The following is an 18,731-nucleotide window of genomic DNA, read 5'->3' on the forward strand; positions in this document are numbered from 1 at the left end:
AAAAGCCGAGCCCTAGCCGGTTTTGCTCAGTGGATAGAGCATCCGCCTGCGGACTGAAGGGTCCCGGGTTCCATTCCGGTCAAGGGCACATGCCGGGATTGTGGGCTTGATCTCCAGTATGGGGCGTGCAGGAGGCAGCTGATAATGATTCTCTCTCATAGATGTTTCTATCTCTCTCTCCCTCTCCCTTCCTCTCTGAAACCAATAAAAATATATTTTAGGAAAAAAAATAGCCGACTCTTGCATAACCCTTACTATAGTGTATTGGTTAACATGAACTTTGGAGTCTGACTGATGTGGCTAAGATCCATTCTCTGCTTCTTACCAGCTATATGACATCGGGTGTGTTCATCTCTCTGTGCCTCAGTTTCTTCATTTGTATAAATGGAGATAATCATAATACTGCCTATCTTACAGGGGCGTTATTAACACTAAATGTGTTAAAATGTGAAGTCCCTAGAACTGTGCGTCCATCACAAGTAAATCCTATTATTGTGATTATGTCTTCCAACATACTGTGTGCTGGTATTAGAATTTTATGTCAATTGTATTTTAATATACAGGATGCCCCTCCCCCCCCAAATGTATACCAACTGTAACAGCTGATAGCTGAAAAAGAAGTGTATTTTAATAGATACTGCCTTTATAATTATTCAAAGGGTGTGTATATGTTTTGCTCTATTTTGGAAATGTGTTGATAACCTAAAGAACCTTATTAAGTTTTCAATTCTTAAAAAGCTCAAAGAAAGGATGATTTCTCATGTTGATTTGAGTATAGACAGTTTTTGTCCTGCTTCTATTTATTTATTTATTATTTTTATTTGTTTATTTACTTCTTTCTTTTTAAACATGCATGCACTTAGCTTGCAGTTCACATATATGACTTTGTAGGCTCTGAATTTTTTTTTAAATATATTTTATTGATATTTTTACAGAGAGGAAGGGAGAGGGATAGAGAGCTAGAAACATCGATGAGAGAGAAACATCAATCAGCTGCCTCCTGCACACCTCCCACTGGGGATGTGCCCGCAACCAAGGTACATGCCCCTGACCGGAATCGAACCCGGGACCCTTCAGTCCACAGGCCAACGCTCTATCCACTGAGCCAAACCGGTTTCGGCTGTAGGCTCTGAATTTTTTATGTTGAAATAGTTTTATTATTAAAGTATCTACAGATACCGTATGTTCCTCCTGCTGTCACTGGAAGTTCCTAATCTTTTCAGAACAGCTTGTCTGTCAGTCAAACTGTCATTCATGGGTAGAGCTGACAGTGACCACTTTTTGGATACGTTAGAACTTTTTGGTTGTTAGGCAATACACTTTTTTAGTAAACATGATTAGTTGTTTGTTTTTTAAAAACATCTGGAGACTGATTAGTATACATAGGTTTAGAGGGAAAATTGCATATAATTAAATAGTAATTTGCATTTAAATTTGGGCATTGAAAAACTAGAAACACTTTCCTGGTATTATGTACTCAGAACTTTGGAATCCATGAACAATAACAAATTAAAAAAAAAACCAAGTAGCTTATCGTATCTATTCTGAGAATTTTCTGATTTCTTTGATTGTTAATACTTACTAGGGAGCTAAATTACTGTAGAAACACCATGGGGGATGAGAACATACTTAGAGAAATATGTTTTTGTTGCATTGTAACTTTATTGCAATCTGAGATTCTTTTTAAAAAAATATTTAAACATCAATGATGAGAATCATTGATTGGCTGCCTCCTGCACAATCCCCACTGGGGATTGAGCCCCAAACCCAGACATGTGCCCTGACTGGGAATCAAACCCTGACCTCCTAGTTCATAGGTAGATGCTCAACCACTGAGCCACACCAGTCGGGCACAATCTGAGATTCTATTTTTTTTAAAAAAAATTTTATTTTAAGTCCAGTTGCTCTCTTTCTTTCTTTTTTAAAATATATTTTTATTGATTTCAAGGAGGAAGGGAGAGGGAGAGAGAGATAGAAACATCAATGATGAGAGAAAATCATTGATTGGCTGCCTCCTGCACGCCTCACACTGGGGATTGAGCCTGTAACCCGGGCATATGGCCTGACCGGGAATCGAACCAGTGACCTGTTGGTTCCTGGGTCGATGCTCAACCGGTGAACCACACCCGGCTGGGCCACAATCTGAGATTTTATGGTGTAAGATTAAAGTGCTCAAATATAGGATGTTTAGGTGGTGATGGGAGGGGGGAGATGGTGTTGCTTTGTGTTGAGTGGGAGCAGAAAGTAATTACTTTTTATTGCATTCTTGTGAAAAATAAATGAGTTTAGCCCTCCTCAGCAGTCAAGAAGGTTGTTTTTTATTTTTCTGCAGTCTTGAAGAGAAAAATTGCTCAAGGCATTCATTCCACAATTTAAACTCATTATTGGGCTTGGATTTCATCCCCTTCGCTAATTGGTCTAACTTACTAATTTAAGTTGATAACAGATTTCTTTATAAAATTATGGATGGTGCCCTGGCTGATTTGAATCAGTGTTTAGAGCATCAGCCTAGGACCGAAGGGTCGCAGGTTCCTCAGGCCTGGTAGGGGCGCATGTGGGAGGCAACCAATTTATGTGTCTCTTTCAAGTTGATGTCTCCCCCCCCCCTTCATTCCCAAAGCCCTATTAAGTGTTTTGCACCCCTTCATTCCCAAAGCCCTATTAAGTCCGCGGAAGAGTTGGCTTTGCTCCCAGGAGGGTAGTGTGAAGTTATCTGAGAAACTAAGAGCTGATCCTGATTGAAGGGCCCTTCCTGGGCTTCCCTAACACAGTGTCAGTGTGCTTACCTCATAGGTTTTACTGCCTGGACCTATCACGTTATTTCCTTGTCTGTCTTCTTTACTGACCTGTATGTTTTTAGGAGGTCAGGGACTGTCCTACTCATTTTGGAACCCTCATGGTCAACATATTGCTTGGCATGTGGTTCTTAATACACATTTGAAGAAATTAACAAATCCTTGTTTGATAACATTGATTATTAGGCCGACAGAAGTTTTGTCTTGAATACCTTAAGTGTTGAGTTTCTTCTTTTTCTTTCCTTCTAATTTTTTAAAAATATATTTTTATTGATTTCAGAGAGGGAGAGATAGAAACACCAGTGATGAGAGAGAATAACTGATCGCCTGCCTCCTGCATACTCCCCCTTCCCCCCAGAAATCGAGCCCACAACCCGGACATGTGCCTTGACTGGGAATCGAACAGTGAACTCTGGGTTCATAGGTTAACTGCTGAGCCACACCAGTCAGGCTTGAGTTTCTTCTTTAAATCAAGCCTTCTTAGGTTGCCATTTCTGTGGTGAGTTTTTGTCTTCCTGGAGTCTTAACTAAAGAATGCTCTTTTTTCCCCCCTTCTGATTATATAAATAATTTGTTTTCCTTAAAAATAAGAGTAGAGCCCTAGCTGGTCTGACTCAGTGGCTAGAGCGTCGGCCTGCGGACTGAAGGGTCCCGGGTTCGATATGGTCAAGGGCACATGCCTGGGTTGCAGGCTTGATCCCCAGTAGGAGGTGTGCAGGAAGGAGCAGCCAATCAATGATTCTCTCATCATTGATGTTTCTATCTCTCTCTCTCTCTCTCTCCCTCTCCCTTCCTCTCTGAAATCAACAAAAATATTTTAAAAATTCAAATTAAAAAAAAAGAATAGAATTGAAAGTAATGGATGGTGGTAGAGGTTTTGTTAGCTTTTAAGTATATGTGTGACAATTCCAGTTCCACCACTCTGGGCTTGTAGATCTGGCCATTTGCCTGCCACTTCATGCACAGTTAATGAAATAACTTCCTAGACTTATTGAGGGAGACGACTTGTCAGATTCAGAGAATTGGTTTAAAAATTTTCGTGTTATAGCCAAGACTCAGTGGCCCAAGGTCACTTAAGCATAAAAGCTACCGTGGTGTGGGAACACAGGGGCCTATCCTAATTCTGTGGATCAGACACAGTACAGTCAGTTTGGTGAGTAGACAAAAACATCAGGATAAGAGGGAGTTGTAAATAGAAACTGCTATTTTCTTGATTTAGACTAAGGACTGCGATGGGGGCATAAGTGAGCCAGTTTTCTATTTTGTTTTTTTCCAGATATTTCACATAGTTACAAAATGAGTAATGATTAAATTGTCACTTCTCCCCGTTTTACTCACATTAGCTTAGAATCCCTTTTTCTACTTTCTCTGAAATGTTAATATATATATATATATATATATATATATATATATATTTTTTTTATTGACTTCAGAGAGGAAGGGAGACAGGGAGAGAGATAGAAACATCAATGATGAGAGAGAATCATTGATCTGCTGCCTCCTGCATGCCCCCTACTGTGGATGGAGCCCGCAACTTGGGCATGTGCCCTTGACCGGAACAGAAACCGGGACCCTTCAGTCCGCAGGCTGACGCTCCATCCACTCAGCCAAACCAGCTAGGGCCTCTGAAATATTGAGATGGCAAACTCTATTCCAGGGGTGCAGTTGAATCTAAACTATGCTTTCATGTATACTATTAGTTTCATTTTGAGTCTGAAGTGCACATTTTCAGTCTAAAAATGTACTACTATTGTCTTGGTGAACTTAACCTTTAAAGCCTAAATTTCCTTTTTTTTTTTTTAAATATATTTTATTGATATTTTACAGAGAGGAAGGGAGAGGGATAGAGAGCTAGAAACATCGATGAGAGAGAAACATCGATCAGCTGCCTCCTGCACACCTCCCACTGGGGATGTGCTCGCAACCAAGGTACATGCCCTTGACCGGAATCGAACCCGGGACCCTTCAGTCCACAGGCCGACGCTCTATCCACTGAGCAAAACCGGTTTCGGCCTAAATTTCCTTTTAACCAGTGAGTGATAACTCCTCCAGCCTCCTACCAGGTTAGAGTGACTCAATATGGTGAGAACACACTTACAAAAGCTTCTCTTTAAAACTAGGAGGATAGTTCATTGTCCCTGGCTTACCTTGAAGGTGCATGCTGCAGGTTTTGGAATTTTGTTGTTGTTTTAAGAGGCAGCAGCAGAGGACCAGAGGTTTTATGTCGTTTTGAAAAGAACTGAGGGACTATAAAACCTTGGCTAAATTTAGAAATGCCATTTATCAGGGTGAAGAGGGGAGAAATCTGTTAAAAGATAAAAATCTTTCCAAAGTCTGAAATACATTTAAATAGTGCTTGGTAAGGTGGAAGTTGAAAGAAACAAAGGGATAATAAACCTGAGTAACTAATTATGAGATAAATGGAATGCAGCAGTTTTAAAACTCTTGTTAAAATTTTTGAGAAGAGATTTTCTTCTGCAAAACTTTTAGGTAAAACTTCTAGGAGAAAACAGAAGAAAATCTTTGCTTGATTTAAGCAAAGATTTTTTTAAAAATAGGACACAAAAAACACAAACTAAAAAGAAAAAAATTGATAAGTGGAATGTCAGTAAATTAAAAACTTTTACTCCTTTTAAAAACACTGTTAAAAAAATGAAAAAAAAAAGCCACAGGAAATATTTGCCCAACATATCTATAATAATAAAAATGTAACATGCTAATTAGGCCAGACAAGCAAACGACCTTCTGGATGACATTCTGGATGTCCTTCTGGATGAAGTCTCAGTGATGGGGGCCGAGGCAGGGGCAGTTAGGGATGATCAGGCAGGCAGGTGAATGGTTAGGTGCGATCAGGCAGGCAGAGTGGTTAGGGGCGATCAGGCAGACAGGCAGGCGAGCAGTTAGGAGCCAGCGGTCCCAGATTGTGAGAGGGTGCAGGCCAGGCTGAGGGACACCCCCCTTCCCCATGCACAAATTTTGTGCACCAGGTCTCTAATATCTAATAAAGGACTTGTATTCAGAATATATAAAGAAGTCTTACAACTCAATCCTATATAATAAAGAGGTAATTGCAAATTGACTGTCACGCCCTTGCACAAGATAGCTGCCCCCATGTGGTCACAAGATGGCCAGCAGGGGAGGGCAGTTGTGGGTGATCAGGTCAGCAGGGGAGGGCAGTTAGGGACAACCAGGCCATCAGGGGAGGGCAGTGGAGGCGATCAGGCCTGCAGGGGAGGGCAGTTGGGGGCAACTGGGCCTGCAGGGGAGGGAGGGAAGGAAGTTGGGGGGGACCAGGCCTGCAGGGGAGGGCAGTTAGGGCAACTAGGCTGGCAGAGGAGGGCAGTTAGGGGTGACTGGGCCTGCAGGGGAGGGCAGTTGGGGGGGGACCAAGCCTGCAGGGGAGGGCAGTTAGGGGCAACCAGGCTGGCAGGGGAGGGCAGTTGGGGATGACCAGGCCTGCAAGGAAGGGCAGTTAGGGCAACCAGGCTGGCAGGGGAGGGCAGTTAGGGGTAACTGGGCCTGCAGGGGAGGGCAGTTGAGGGGGACCAGGCCTGCAGGGGAGGGCAGTTCGGGGCAACCAGGCTGGCAGGGGAGGGCAGTTGGGGATGACCAGGCCTGCAAGGGAGGGCAGTTGGGGGCGACCGGGCTGGCAGGCGAGGTCAGTTGGGGGCAATCGGCTGGCAGTTGGGGACAATTGGGCCAGGCGTCGATCAGGCTGGCAGGGGAGTGGTTAGAGGGTGATCAGGTTGGCAGGCAGGCAAGTGGTTGGGAGCCAGTAGTTGCGGATTTTGAGAGGGATGTCCGACTGCTGGTTTAGGCCAGATCCCTAGTCGGACAGCCCCTGAGGAGTCCCAGATTGGAGAGGGTGCAGGCTGGGCTGAGGGACACCCCTCCCCGGCCCCCCCCCCCCCCCCCCGCACCCAGTGCACGCATTTCGTGCACCGGGCCTCTAGTAGTAAGAAGATAAACAGCTCAATTTTTAAAAAATGGCAGAAGATTTAAATACCAGAGAAGGCTCTCATATAGCCAAAAAAGATATGAAAAGACACTCAATATTGTTAGTCCTCATTGGCCAGCATGGCTCAGTGGTTGAGCATTGGCCTATGAACCAGGAGAGCATGGTTCCATTCCTGGTCAGGACATATGCCTGGGTTGCAGGCTCAATTCCCATTGTGTGGCATTCAGGAAGTAGCCTATCAATCATTCTCATTGATGTTTCTATAACTCTCTCCCTTTCCCTTCTTTTCTGAAGTCAATAAAAATAAATGCAAGTTAAAAACCACAATGGTATACCACTTCACACTTACTAGAATAGGTAAAATTTAAAAGATTGACAGTACTGCCTGGCCGGTGTGGTTCAGTGATTGAGCATTGACCTATGAATCAGGAGGCCATAGTTCGATTCCTGGTCAAGGCATATGCCCAGGTTGCAGGCTCCATCCCCAGTGCCGGGGACATGCAGGAGGCAGCCGATCGGTGATTCTCTCATCATTGATGTTTCTATCTCTCTCTCCCTCTCCCTTTCTCTCTGAAATCAATAAAAATATATTTTTTAAAAAAGAAAAAAAGATTGACAATATTGGCAGATGTTAGTAACTTGAGCTCATACATTGCTGGTGGAAATAAAAGGTGGTGCTATCCTGGGAAATAGCTAGGCAGTTTCTTATAAGTTAAATAGTATGTACTTACCACATCACCCAGCAATCCCACTCTTTGTTATTTACATAAGAGAAATGAAAACGTGTGTTCACACAAAGACTTGTACTTGAATATTCATAGGGGCTTTATCCATAATAGCCCAACCTTGATGAAACCCAAATGGCCTTCAGCTGATTCATGGATAAACAAATTGTTACATGTCCATATAGTGGATTACTACACAACAACAAACAGGAATGAACCACGGATACATGTAACAACATATATGGATCTGAAAACCATTATATCAAGGGGAAAAAATGCCACACATTAAAGACTAAGCCAGTTAGACCCTCAGGTACACTCAATGCCATCTTTCTCATTTATTGTGGGTTGGGCTCCTGCACAAACCACCATCATATCCTGGCAACCCAGCAGCTTGGTTTGCAGATAGAGCCATATCTCTTGAGGCACTCCTGTAGTGCCAAGACACCCGAATTTAGTTTCCAGTTTCATCCAGTCTTCCTTTCCCTTATATCCAGGTCTTGCTCCCAAGAGCAGCTGAATTCCTTCCTCTTCTCAGTGGATCTCCATTTTATATCTGAGGTAACTTAAGAGCAGTTAAGTAGCTTGTCACTCAGTAGAAAGATTCGTAGTCCTGACCACTATGCTGTATATATTTAGAATCAGTCACTCTAGTTTGGCTCCAGGTGGTCTTTCTAAACACAGTGCATTCATAATGCTGAGCTTTACATCACTCCCTTTCTTGACTCAGTACTTTTGTTTATGTTGTTTTTTTCTGCCTAGGATGCTAGTCTTTTCCTTTTTTTCTGCCTTGCAAGTGCTTACTCATTAAGTAACAACTGTATTGTCTCTCCTCTGAAGACTTCTCTATTTGCTCAGGCAAAGTTACCTCTCTCCCTTTGCCCATTATACATTGTTTATTCTTTTGTGGTACTTGCCACATTATATTGCCCATCCCCCACCTTGTCTTATTTATCCTTGTGACTTGAGCTTTTATTTTTTATTTATTTTTTTAAAATATATTTTATTGATTTTTTTACAGAGAGGAAGGGAGAGGGATAGAGTTAGAAACATCGATGAGAGAGAAACACCTATCAGCTGCCTCCTGCACACCCCCCATCGGGGATGTGCCTTCAACCAATGTACATGCCCTTGACCGGAATCGAACCTGGGACCCTTCAGTCCACAGACTGATGCTCTATCCACTGAGCCAAACCGGTTAGGGCATGACTTGAGCTTTTAGCACACAGTCTGGCATATAGCAAATGCTCAAGAAATATAAAATAAATGAACAATACAGAAGAACCTGAAGATGTTGGTAGTCATTGGGGAAGCATAGCAGAAAAAAACAGATGTGAGTATATGGGATGGGTGGTAATAGACCAGAAGTTGAGTCGGAGGTATAGTGCTTTTCAAACTTTTCAGCTCAAATATAATTCTTCTAGTGGTAGAAGATAGTGGGTGTGGAACCCCTTGGAGGCTAGAAGCAGAGCCCCAAGCAGCCTTTCTGCCTCAAGTACAAAATGTCTATGAATATTTTTAACATATCCCTGTTGTATCTTTAGAAATTCGTGCATATTTTGAATTCTATTTTATTACCTGTGATTTTTTTTTTAACATGAAAGTATTTTCTTTTCACCCACCTTATTTTCAAGTAACTAGATGCTGCAGGAACATGTTTCCTTTATCTTCTAGCTTCTAGTACATTCTGGAGTGCTCCGATGCCCAAATCTGGGAAGTATGGAATGGGGTCATAGACTAATATGGCACATTCTAGTTTTCTTCGATTTGGGGATTGTCTCCTCAGGAGTATTATGTCATGGAACTGAGGAGGGTGAGCTCATCCTGTTCTGACTAACTCGGCTGTTCCTGGAAGGCTGCAGTCAGTTGGAGGCACCTCATTACCAGTTCACTGGGGACTAGCTGGAGAGAGTTCACAGAAGACCCACAGGAATGATTAAGAGACTGGAGGGGCTGACTGATGAGGAAAGAATATAAATGAAAACTGTACAACTTGGCTGAACCAAGATAGCAGGAATACACAACTATATAAATATCTCAAGAGTATAAACTTAATAGGGGGAGGGCAATCTTTTATGGTGGGATTTTGGGGTGGAGAATAGTCCAAGGATAAAATTAAGCAAGGGAAAATGTAAACTAATTATATAAAATATCTGATGGCTCACTTTATTTCTTGGAATCTTCTTAGTTAGACCACTAACCTATAGGCCTTTTGCTAATTGAATGATTTGCTTTTTAAGTTGATTTCCCTGTACTCATGGTTGGTGCTTCTGTGTAGAGAATGCTGGAGACTACATCTTGCCAAGGCAGTGTCTTACTTTTGCCCTGTCTTGTTTTGTGGAACTCTGTGGGTGATACTTGGAACTCCAATGTGCTGCCACTGCATCTTCACCAGAACCTAGGTGGACTTTCACATAATTTTTCCCCCCAGTTTTTAAGAATAGCACTTTAAAAGTAGAGACTGAGTTGGTGATATGTGTTGTAATAATTTTAGAAAGCCGTATATAGTATTTGGTTCCTGAGGTACTGGTTTTAAGAAATTACAGCCTTGGTGAAATGCAAGCATAAACTTTGTATGAAACACATACTTTGGGAAATGATTGTATAAAATTCCTACTTGGGGTGTGAGAGGCATAAAACTTTTAAATAACAGTTGAAATTAGCCAGAAGAAATATTTGCAAAATACTGCTCTTTTCCTAAGAGGGCATAGATGAACTGGAAGAAAATGGTTTCATGCTTTTTTTGGTTTATAAAAATGAGTTCTTGTATACAAGGCAATTATATAGCTTTAACAAGACCGCTACATCAGAGATTGGTAAACTTTTTTTGTAAAGGGTCAGATAGGAAAACTTTGTAGGCCATACATCTCTGCTGCAAGTACTCTGCTGTTGTAGTGCAAAAGCAGTCATAGACCATATGTAAACGAATGAACTTGGCTGTGTTCATTCTTTTTATACAAACTTTTTTTTTTTTTTTTAAACAGGCAGTTGTCTGGATTTGGCCTGGAGGCTGTAGTTTGCCAATTCCTGCACTAGACCCCTTGCTCCTCAAAGCTTGATCTGCAGACCAGCAGCATCAGCATTACCTATGAGCCTGTTAGAGATGCAGAATACTGGGTCTCTTCTCAGGCGGACTACTCTAGAGTCTAACCATGCTTCTCAAATTTTAACATGCATAGGACTCACCTGTGAAACTTGCAAAAGTACAAGCTCTGAGACAGAACTCTGAACATCACAGGCAAAAGATGAGTAAGACCCAGGGTGTTACCTCAGAAAGCCCACAATCCATTAGGAGAGACTACTGTATAAACCAATAATTATAATATAGGCTAATCCTATCTAATAAAGAGGGAATATGCTAATTGACCCTCATGCCTTCGCAAAGATGGCAGCACCCACAGCCAATAAGGAGGGAATATGTTAATTGACTGCCCCACCTTCAAAGATGGCAGTGCCTACAGCCACAAGATGGCAGTGCCCAGTCCCCTCAGCCCTGCTGGGGCAGCAGGCGCATGGCACGGCTGGGCCCTCTCCCAGGTGGGTCCAGCCACTTCACGCGCCTGCCTCCGGAGTCCCCCAGTCCTCTCAGCCCCCCAGCCACCCAGGGCTGGCCCGAGGCGCAGGCAAGCCTTGGATGGCGGCTGCCCAGCTGCCCAGGGCCGCCCGAGGTTCAGGTAATCAGGGCCAGCCGAGGCTTGCGCTGCTGGCAGTAGAGATGTGATGGGGCGTCACCTTCCCCTGATCGCTGGATTGCCTCCCACCCGAGGGCTCCTGGACTGTGAGAGGGGGCAGGCTGGGCTGAGGGGAACCCACTCCAGTGCATGAATTTTCATGCACCAGGCCTCTAGTAAATACTATAATAGAGGTATCTTCAGCATAGAAGTATCACAAAGAAGGAAGTGGTTAGTTCTGCTTGATGTGGAGGAGCTCTTAGAGGGGCTTGGGAGTTGCACCAGGAAACAAGGTCGTGCTTGAGTTGAGTCTTCTTTTTTTTTTTAAATTCTCACCCGAGGATATTTTTCCCATTGATTAATATAGTGGAAACGGGTGGGAGTGGGGGTGGGGGTGGGGAAAGAGAGAGGAACACTGTTGTCAGAGAGAGACATCGATTGGTTGCCTCCCGCACATGTCTCTACTGGGACTAGGGAACTTGTAACCGATGCCCTTGACCTGAAATCAAACCCAGGACCCTTCAGTCCACAGGCCAACCCTCTAACCAAGACTCAACTTGAAGTTTTTGAGAAAGAAGCTCATTAGAAACATTGAAGCATTGGGGGCAGGGATTGGGGAGTGGGGGTGGTAAACATGATAGTTCATGGTGGGGCACAGTAAAGACGATAGAACTAGGAATTATTTGATTTAATAATCAAATAGCTGATTACAGGATTGGAGGCCCATTAATATCACAATGAACAGAAATAAAAGTTTAGTACATTCTGTTATCTTGAGCTAATTTTTTAACTGTTTCCTTATTGGAAAAAGGGACAACTTGCCTGTTCTTTCCCTTTTTTAGAAAAACAAGTACTTATTCTCCAGAATTAGAAACTTTTTATATGTTCTTGCCTCATAAAAGAATTTGGAGAATGCTAAATGTAGAGGTAGAAAATAAAAATTATTTATAATTCCATGCATCAAGAGATGACCACTGTTAACATTTTTGTATTCCTTCCAGTCTTTTTTATGTAATATAATATTTTAAAAAATGGGCTCATTCTATGTAAATAATTTTTTGCTTGCTTTTTCATTTAACATTTTATTTGTGAGTGATTCCTTGTGTTGTTATTTTTTATAAGTGTCATTTTAAAAAATGCTTATATAGCATTCTAATGGATCTCTTATAGTTTATATAACTCATCTCTTGTTTGCAGATCCTTTAAGCTGGTTCCAGTTGCTAGTTGTCCCAGGTTTTGGCTCATGTACTTGGCAAGTCTATCTCCATATTTTAAAATAAATATGTATACTTATTTATCTTTAATTATAAAAGTTTGCCAACTTGTTTGATCTGATGGCCTTCCCTCATTCGGTTCTTGTGCTCTTATTAACATTTTGTGTTTTCTTTCTTAGTTTCCCATGGTAGAGAGGCAGTAGAGTAGTTCTTAAGAGCATGCATTCTGGGTGCAGGTTGGCTGGGTTTGACTCAACTCAACTATACATTTGTGCATAATTTTGAGAAAGTGCCTCAGTTTCCTCATCTGTTAAATTAGGGATAATTATATCTCTGTCTTGGGGTTGTGAGTTAATACATATGAAGCATTGAGAGCAGAGCAGTTCCTGCCATGTAGAAAGAGACTTTCCACTTAGTGATTAGTAGGCTCTTCTCATTTGTTTTATGGTGGCTGTTTGTGTATGCCTTGCCATACCTCCTTTCTGCCACATTAGTTCATGAATATCTTTGAATGACAGACTTACTTTACTGAACTTTATTACTCAGTGACTTTATCTTGAAAGTTCACAGATTTTACTATTTGAAAGATAAGATCAGCATTGTTTAACCATGTCTTGGAAATACATGGGGAGGCCTCTGTAACCTGTCCCCACCTATCCCATGTTCTCATTTCTCTTCACCTTGTGGCCAGACCTTGTACTCCAGCCCCATCAAACTGAAACTGTGCATGTGGTTGTGTGAGGCTCACTCTGCTGAAGGGTTGGAAACAACTGAAATGGTGGAGCTTCCTTCTGGGAGTGACACAATTAAGGCAATGAGATTTGATTTTTCTTGTGGAGTTTTAATTGGGAAAACTTTTTCAGGGTTTACCTGCCCTTGGCTATTTTTAGTGTCCCAGGGTTTCCACTGTCTGTTCTACCTCTCTTTTTTTGTTTTCTGGGCATTCTTTTTCAGAAATAAAAACCTGTTCCACCAACCCTTTTTTCTTTGTAGGATGGGATCCTGATACAGCAGATGAGATGCATCCTTTGGCAGTTGATTGAGCCTTGCACTAGAGAGAAGCCCAGGAATGATATATTTGAGGGTTATATTTCTCCACTCTGGAAGTCACCCAGTTCGTTCCAGAAACATTGATTGTCTGCTTCTTTGACGCACCCTCAATGAAGGTCTGATGGACAGACACTTTTTGTTGGCCTTGCGGCTATTTTCTCTCTTGTGGAAGTTGAAGACAAGGTGAAAGGGCCAAGTTACCTGCTTTGGTGAATAGAAGTGCTCCACTTGGTTCTTAGAACATGGGCCCTCGCTTAAAGGTAAGGCAATAGTCTAGTTAAGATTCAGTTGTTACTGGGATACAGAACATGGGCCCAGTTCCTCTTCAGCAAGGAAAAGCTATGGACGTGCACAGTTGCAATTCCCAGCAGGACATCTTTGAGTATAAAGAAATCAATTCTCCATTTCTGGGAAATGACTGTTCACAATTGATCTTCAATGTTAGGACTAAAATTTATTTGGTGTAATTATAAATTGTTATACTAAAATAAACCCCAAAGAGTTTTAGAATATGTATATCGGTCAGCTTTCTCACATTCCCTTGAGACAGATATTTTCAAGTATTTCCCCCTTCCCCTCCTTTTGTAGGTAATGTAAGCCAAAGTGCTGTAGTATTAAGCAACTTGCCTGGGATCTTTTAGTAAGCAAGTGATATTTCTGCACTAGATAATTGGTACTGCATTCCATTTTCCTCTGTCATGGTTTATTTTTATTTCAAAAGATTTAAAAGGGGGCCATAAGCATTTATCTCTCTAATTTTAGCCTGGCCATGAAATTCTCATAGCAAGACTGGGTGATGTTTTTCATACTTGTTTTTTTGTATGTGTTTTCTTAAATCTTTTCCTAAATACCTCACTGTGCTTATGACTCCATTCTTTCTTATAATTTAGTGTTGTATGAGGTTAAGAACATTGGGATTCAGAGTTAAACATGGGCTCAAGTCTTAGCTCTGTCACTTAACCAGCTGGGAGATGTTCAGCAAGTTAACTTTTCTAAGTCAGCTTTTTTTTTTAAATCTGTAAAATGAGAATAATAATGCTTATTTTACCAAGTTGTTATAGTGACAATTACTTAAGCTAATGTGTAAAACACTTAGTGCAGTGTTTGGCCTATGATAAGTAGATCAGTAAGGGGGTTGTAAGTTATTAGTTATTACATACTACTGTTATACATGTACATAGTACTATGTAATAGCTAATGGTAGTATGTAATTTATCATATGCTACTATTATTCTGCTAGCTTAGGGTATCACAGTTTGTTGATTGTATAAAGGCAAGAACACTAAAGAAATGAATTTGAGAACAAAGTATTCATATAGCTAATTGCATGAAATTTTATGATCGAGGCTTAACATACTGCTTCTTTGTACTTGAATTAGACTCAGGAAGAGTTCCAAAATAATTTTATGAAGGAGAAGTATGAGCAGAAGAAAGTGGAGGGTGCTGTGGAAACTGTTATAGAAACATGAAAGCTCAAGATGAGGAAGATAGGATCATAAAACTGCATGGATACTGTGCCATGCATGAGAACCCATGACTCTAAGCATGGGTATTTGATACATACTTGTAGAACTGAAGAGCTTATAACCTCTGGCTCAAGTGAATATCTTGCTAATTAGAGAAGTTTTAAAAACTATATCTAAAATGAAGGTCCCATCTGGAAAATTCCTGATCATTAGACATTCTGGACAAAGAAGAGAACAGACATTTGATTCTATCCATTCAGCAGATATTATAATTCACATTTATTGCAATTACTATATGCAGTCATGTTGGATGCTGTAGAGAATTTTTATCACTAATCTTTGCCTCATGTTACTTACCACTCTGAAATGGAAAATAAAACAAACAAGGGACTAAAAGAGAACATAAGTGGTGTAAGGTAAATAAAAAAAAAAAATAGTGGGGGAATTCAGAGGAGATAAGGAGCCTTTAAATTAGAGATTGGAAGATTTCAGGGAGGGGAGATAGGGTTTTCCCTAGGCCTTAGATTAGGAGGTTTTTCATGGATAGAGGCTGAGGGGAGAGGATAGTCTAGGCCAGTGGTCGGCAAACTGTGGCTCGTGAGCCAAATGCGGCTCTTTGGCCCCTTGAGTGTGGCTCTTCCACAAAATACCATGGCCTGGGCGAGTCTATTTTGAAGAAGTGGCGTTAGAAGAAGTTTAAGTTTAAAAAATTTGGCTCTCAAAAGAAATTTCAATCATTGTACTGTTGATATTTGGCTCTGTTGACTAATGAGTTTGCCGACCACTGCCATAGAGCATGGTGGTGAAGGGCAGAGGCTCGGAGCCAGGCTCCCCAGCTGTGTGAGTTTGGGTGGGTTATTTAGCCTCTCTGGGTCTCAGATGGTTTATTAGAAACATAAAATAATATTTACAAAATGATTAGAACAATGTTTGACATGAATAACATTCTATATTAGTGTGTTTTTAATAAATATACCCCACTGCCAAGTATTTACTTTCAAGATAAGCTAGCAAAGGATGCCTTTACATTGTTTAATGCCTGTTTTATGGTGTGAGCCCTGGCTTCAGCAGGGAGAAAATGAAGCCACATGCCTGTTGGCCACACCTCAACCACACTACACAAATGACCATCTTCTAGATGTAGAGGTGAGGACACTGGTGATTACAGTGTAATAGTGGTTTTGCTGAAAAGAAGGAATATTGAAAAGGATCAAAATTGTGAGAAAGCAGTTTACTTTTATACCTGAAAACTCTTTAAAAGAAGCCTATCAATGTGTGATTAGATGAGCTAAAGTAACTGTCTTATTATCTGTTACATACAAATATGATCCATTTATAAACATAGTTGTCTGAACAAGTGCATCTGGCATTTTTCTTTGGGAGATCTGGATGGATGAATGCCATTTTGAAGGACTTTTCTTTGTTTTAGTGATGATTGAATACTTTGTCACTTAAAACTCATAAGTCAATGAAATTTTAAGAGGAATTGATAATCTATATATATAAAACCCTAATATGCAAATAGACTGAATGGCAGAATAACCGAACAACCAGTCGCTATGACGTGTGCTGACCACCAGGGGGTGCATGCAGAACATGGCAGGCGTCGGCAGCAGGTGGCAGAACACAGAACATGGTGGGCATCAGCTATGGTGGGATGGTGGAGCAGGTGAGCAGGGGCACCAGACCAAGGTGGGGTGCCAGTTGCTGTCATCAGGATGAGCCTCTGGTGGTTACTGAAAATTCTTTGCTCCCATGTGCCGCGGTCCCACCGGGCACTCACACCTGCTGCTGGTGCCAGCCCCACTTGCACCCGCTGCTGGAGCCTGCGCCAGCCCCAATCAGTGGGTGCGAGGGGTGGTTACTGGCCCCGATTGCCACTCAGGGCTTCTCCACCTCTCCCTACTCCTGAAGGGCGACTGGGGCAGCAGCCACTGCTCGCACTTGCTGCTGGCACCAGCCCCAATTGCTTAGTGCTGTCAGTGGGTGTGAGTGGGGCCGGTGCTGTAAGCGTGTGGGAGTGGCGGCGGCGGGAGCGGGGCTGCTGGCAGACAGGGGACTAGGGGCTGTGGCAGGAAGGGCTGGGTGGGGGCATGGAGGATGGGCCAAGACCCATCCCTGTGCCCACTGCAGCCTCGCAGCCCACTGTTCTTTTCAAGTTGCATGAATTTGTGCACTGGGCCCCTAGTATACATATATTTGGCAATTTATCTGTGGGACACAATGAATAATGAACAACTTTACATATTAGTTTTAAAAGGTCTAAGCAACCTCATTAAGAACTGTGTGGTTTGAAGTTCAAACTGCCCACAACGCTCATTACATGACCTTTCTCTATGCCAGGGCTCACTGTTGCTGATGTCCTTGGTGTCTTTGCAATCATCTAAGAAGATTAAGATTCCTAGAAGATAGGAATGTCCACACACCACTCATGTCAGAGCCAGGGGCAGCTAAATAGTCTGTTGTTCTAAGTCAGTGGTTGGCAAACTGTGGCTCACGAGCCAAATGCGGCTCTTTGGCCCCTTGAGTGTGGCTCTTCCACAAAATACCATGGCCTGAGCGAGTCTATTTTGAAGAAGTGGCGTTAGAAGAAGTTTAAGTTAAAAAAATTTGGTTCTCAAAAGAAATTTCAATCGTTGTACTGTTGATATTTGGCTCTGTTGACTAATGAGTTTGCCGACCACTGGTCTAGGCAGAGGAAATGACTTTTGCAACGGCATGGAGATGGGACATTTCAGAGCTTATATGTAAAAGTGTAAAATATCTGATTTGGATAGATCATAGGATGAGTAAGAAGATGTTATGGGTGATGGGGCCAAGGACAATATTATAGGGTGCAGTGGGAGCAGAGATGGGGCAGAGAGAGGGCATGACAGGGTCAGTAAGAGCACAGAAAATGCCTATAGAAGCGGTAAATCTGGAATAAAAGTGATTTGAGGAGTCACTCTAAAAGGATACCTTGTACTCAGAGACAAAGGTAGGGAGGCTTTGTGACAGCATATTCAGAAAGAAACAGAAAAGAGAAAATGCACAAGGAAGGCAAGTTCAGAATGTGGCCATAGGTAAAATTGGCAGATGGGTAAACGTTGGGGAGTTTTTTGAGAGCAATTGTAGAGAAGTAGGATATTTTGTAAAGGTCAGATCAATGGCAGAGCTAACTCCCTGTTCACAAGAAGGTTTCAAAGAGAGTTGTTTGGGAAAAGTAATAATTGGTATGCTGAGTTTTAAACAATAAAGGGAATTGGAATGGAAATGTAGAATTGACCTATTGGAAAAGGTCTAGGTAATCTAGATCAGTGGTGATGATTTTGTTGAGAAATAAAGTAAACGGGGCAAAAATGGATAAGGACGAAACAAGGTTAACTTCATTACTGCCAGCTTCATGAGGCCTGAGACTGTGGCTGTTCTATACTGTATTTGTTGGATGGATTATTTTAGGATGATTTCTTTTTTAAGAGAAAGGGATCAAGCCTGCAACCCAGGCATATGCCCTGACCAGGAATCGAACTGGCAACCTTTCGGTGCAGTGGATGATTCCCAACCAACTGAGCCACAGCAGGGCATTTTAGGATGAATTTTAACTTTTTATTATAAGAAATTTCAGACATAAAATAGGAATAGTATAAAGAACTCCCGTGTAGGCAGAGTTTTTAAGTACAGTAAGAGAAGTCATGTCTTTTGTATTTCTCATGCATTTCCCATTGAAGAAAGTGTGGGTGAGTAGAGAGGGTCCCCTAGTTTCCTATTGGCTCTGAAGCAAAGGAGCAGTGATACTGCTATTATTAATAATTATAATAATAATTAAAACTGAGAACTCACTGTGTGTCAGGCACTATTATAGGCTGCTTACAT

The 18,731-nt window shown here is 41.8% G+C and overlaps 1 protein-coding gene across 2 annotated transcripts in view; it reads left to right on the top strand.

The window, feature by feature from the left end:
• Positions 1 to 18,731, top strand: part of AREL1 (apoptosis resistant E3 ubiquitin protein ligase 1) — a 47,329-nt gene that overhangs the window by 1,242 nt on the left and 27,356 nt on the right. For both annotated transcript variants that reach the window (XM_080678040.1, XM_080678041.1), the window contains exon 2: positions 13,357 to 13,673. The gene's annotated coding sequence lies outside the window, so the exon portion shown is untranslated. The remainder of the gene's footprint in view (positions 1 to 13,356; positions 13,674 to 18,731) is intronic.

The sequence above is a fragment of the Plecotus auritus genome (genome assembly GCF_963455305.1).
Source record: "Plecotus auritus genome assembly, chromosome: 1".
Classification (NCBI taxonomy): Eukaryota; Metazoa; Chordata; class Mammalia; order Chiroptera; family Vespertilionidae; genus Plecotus; species Plecotus auritus.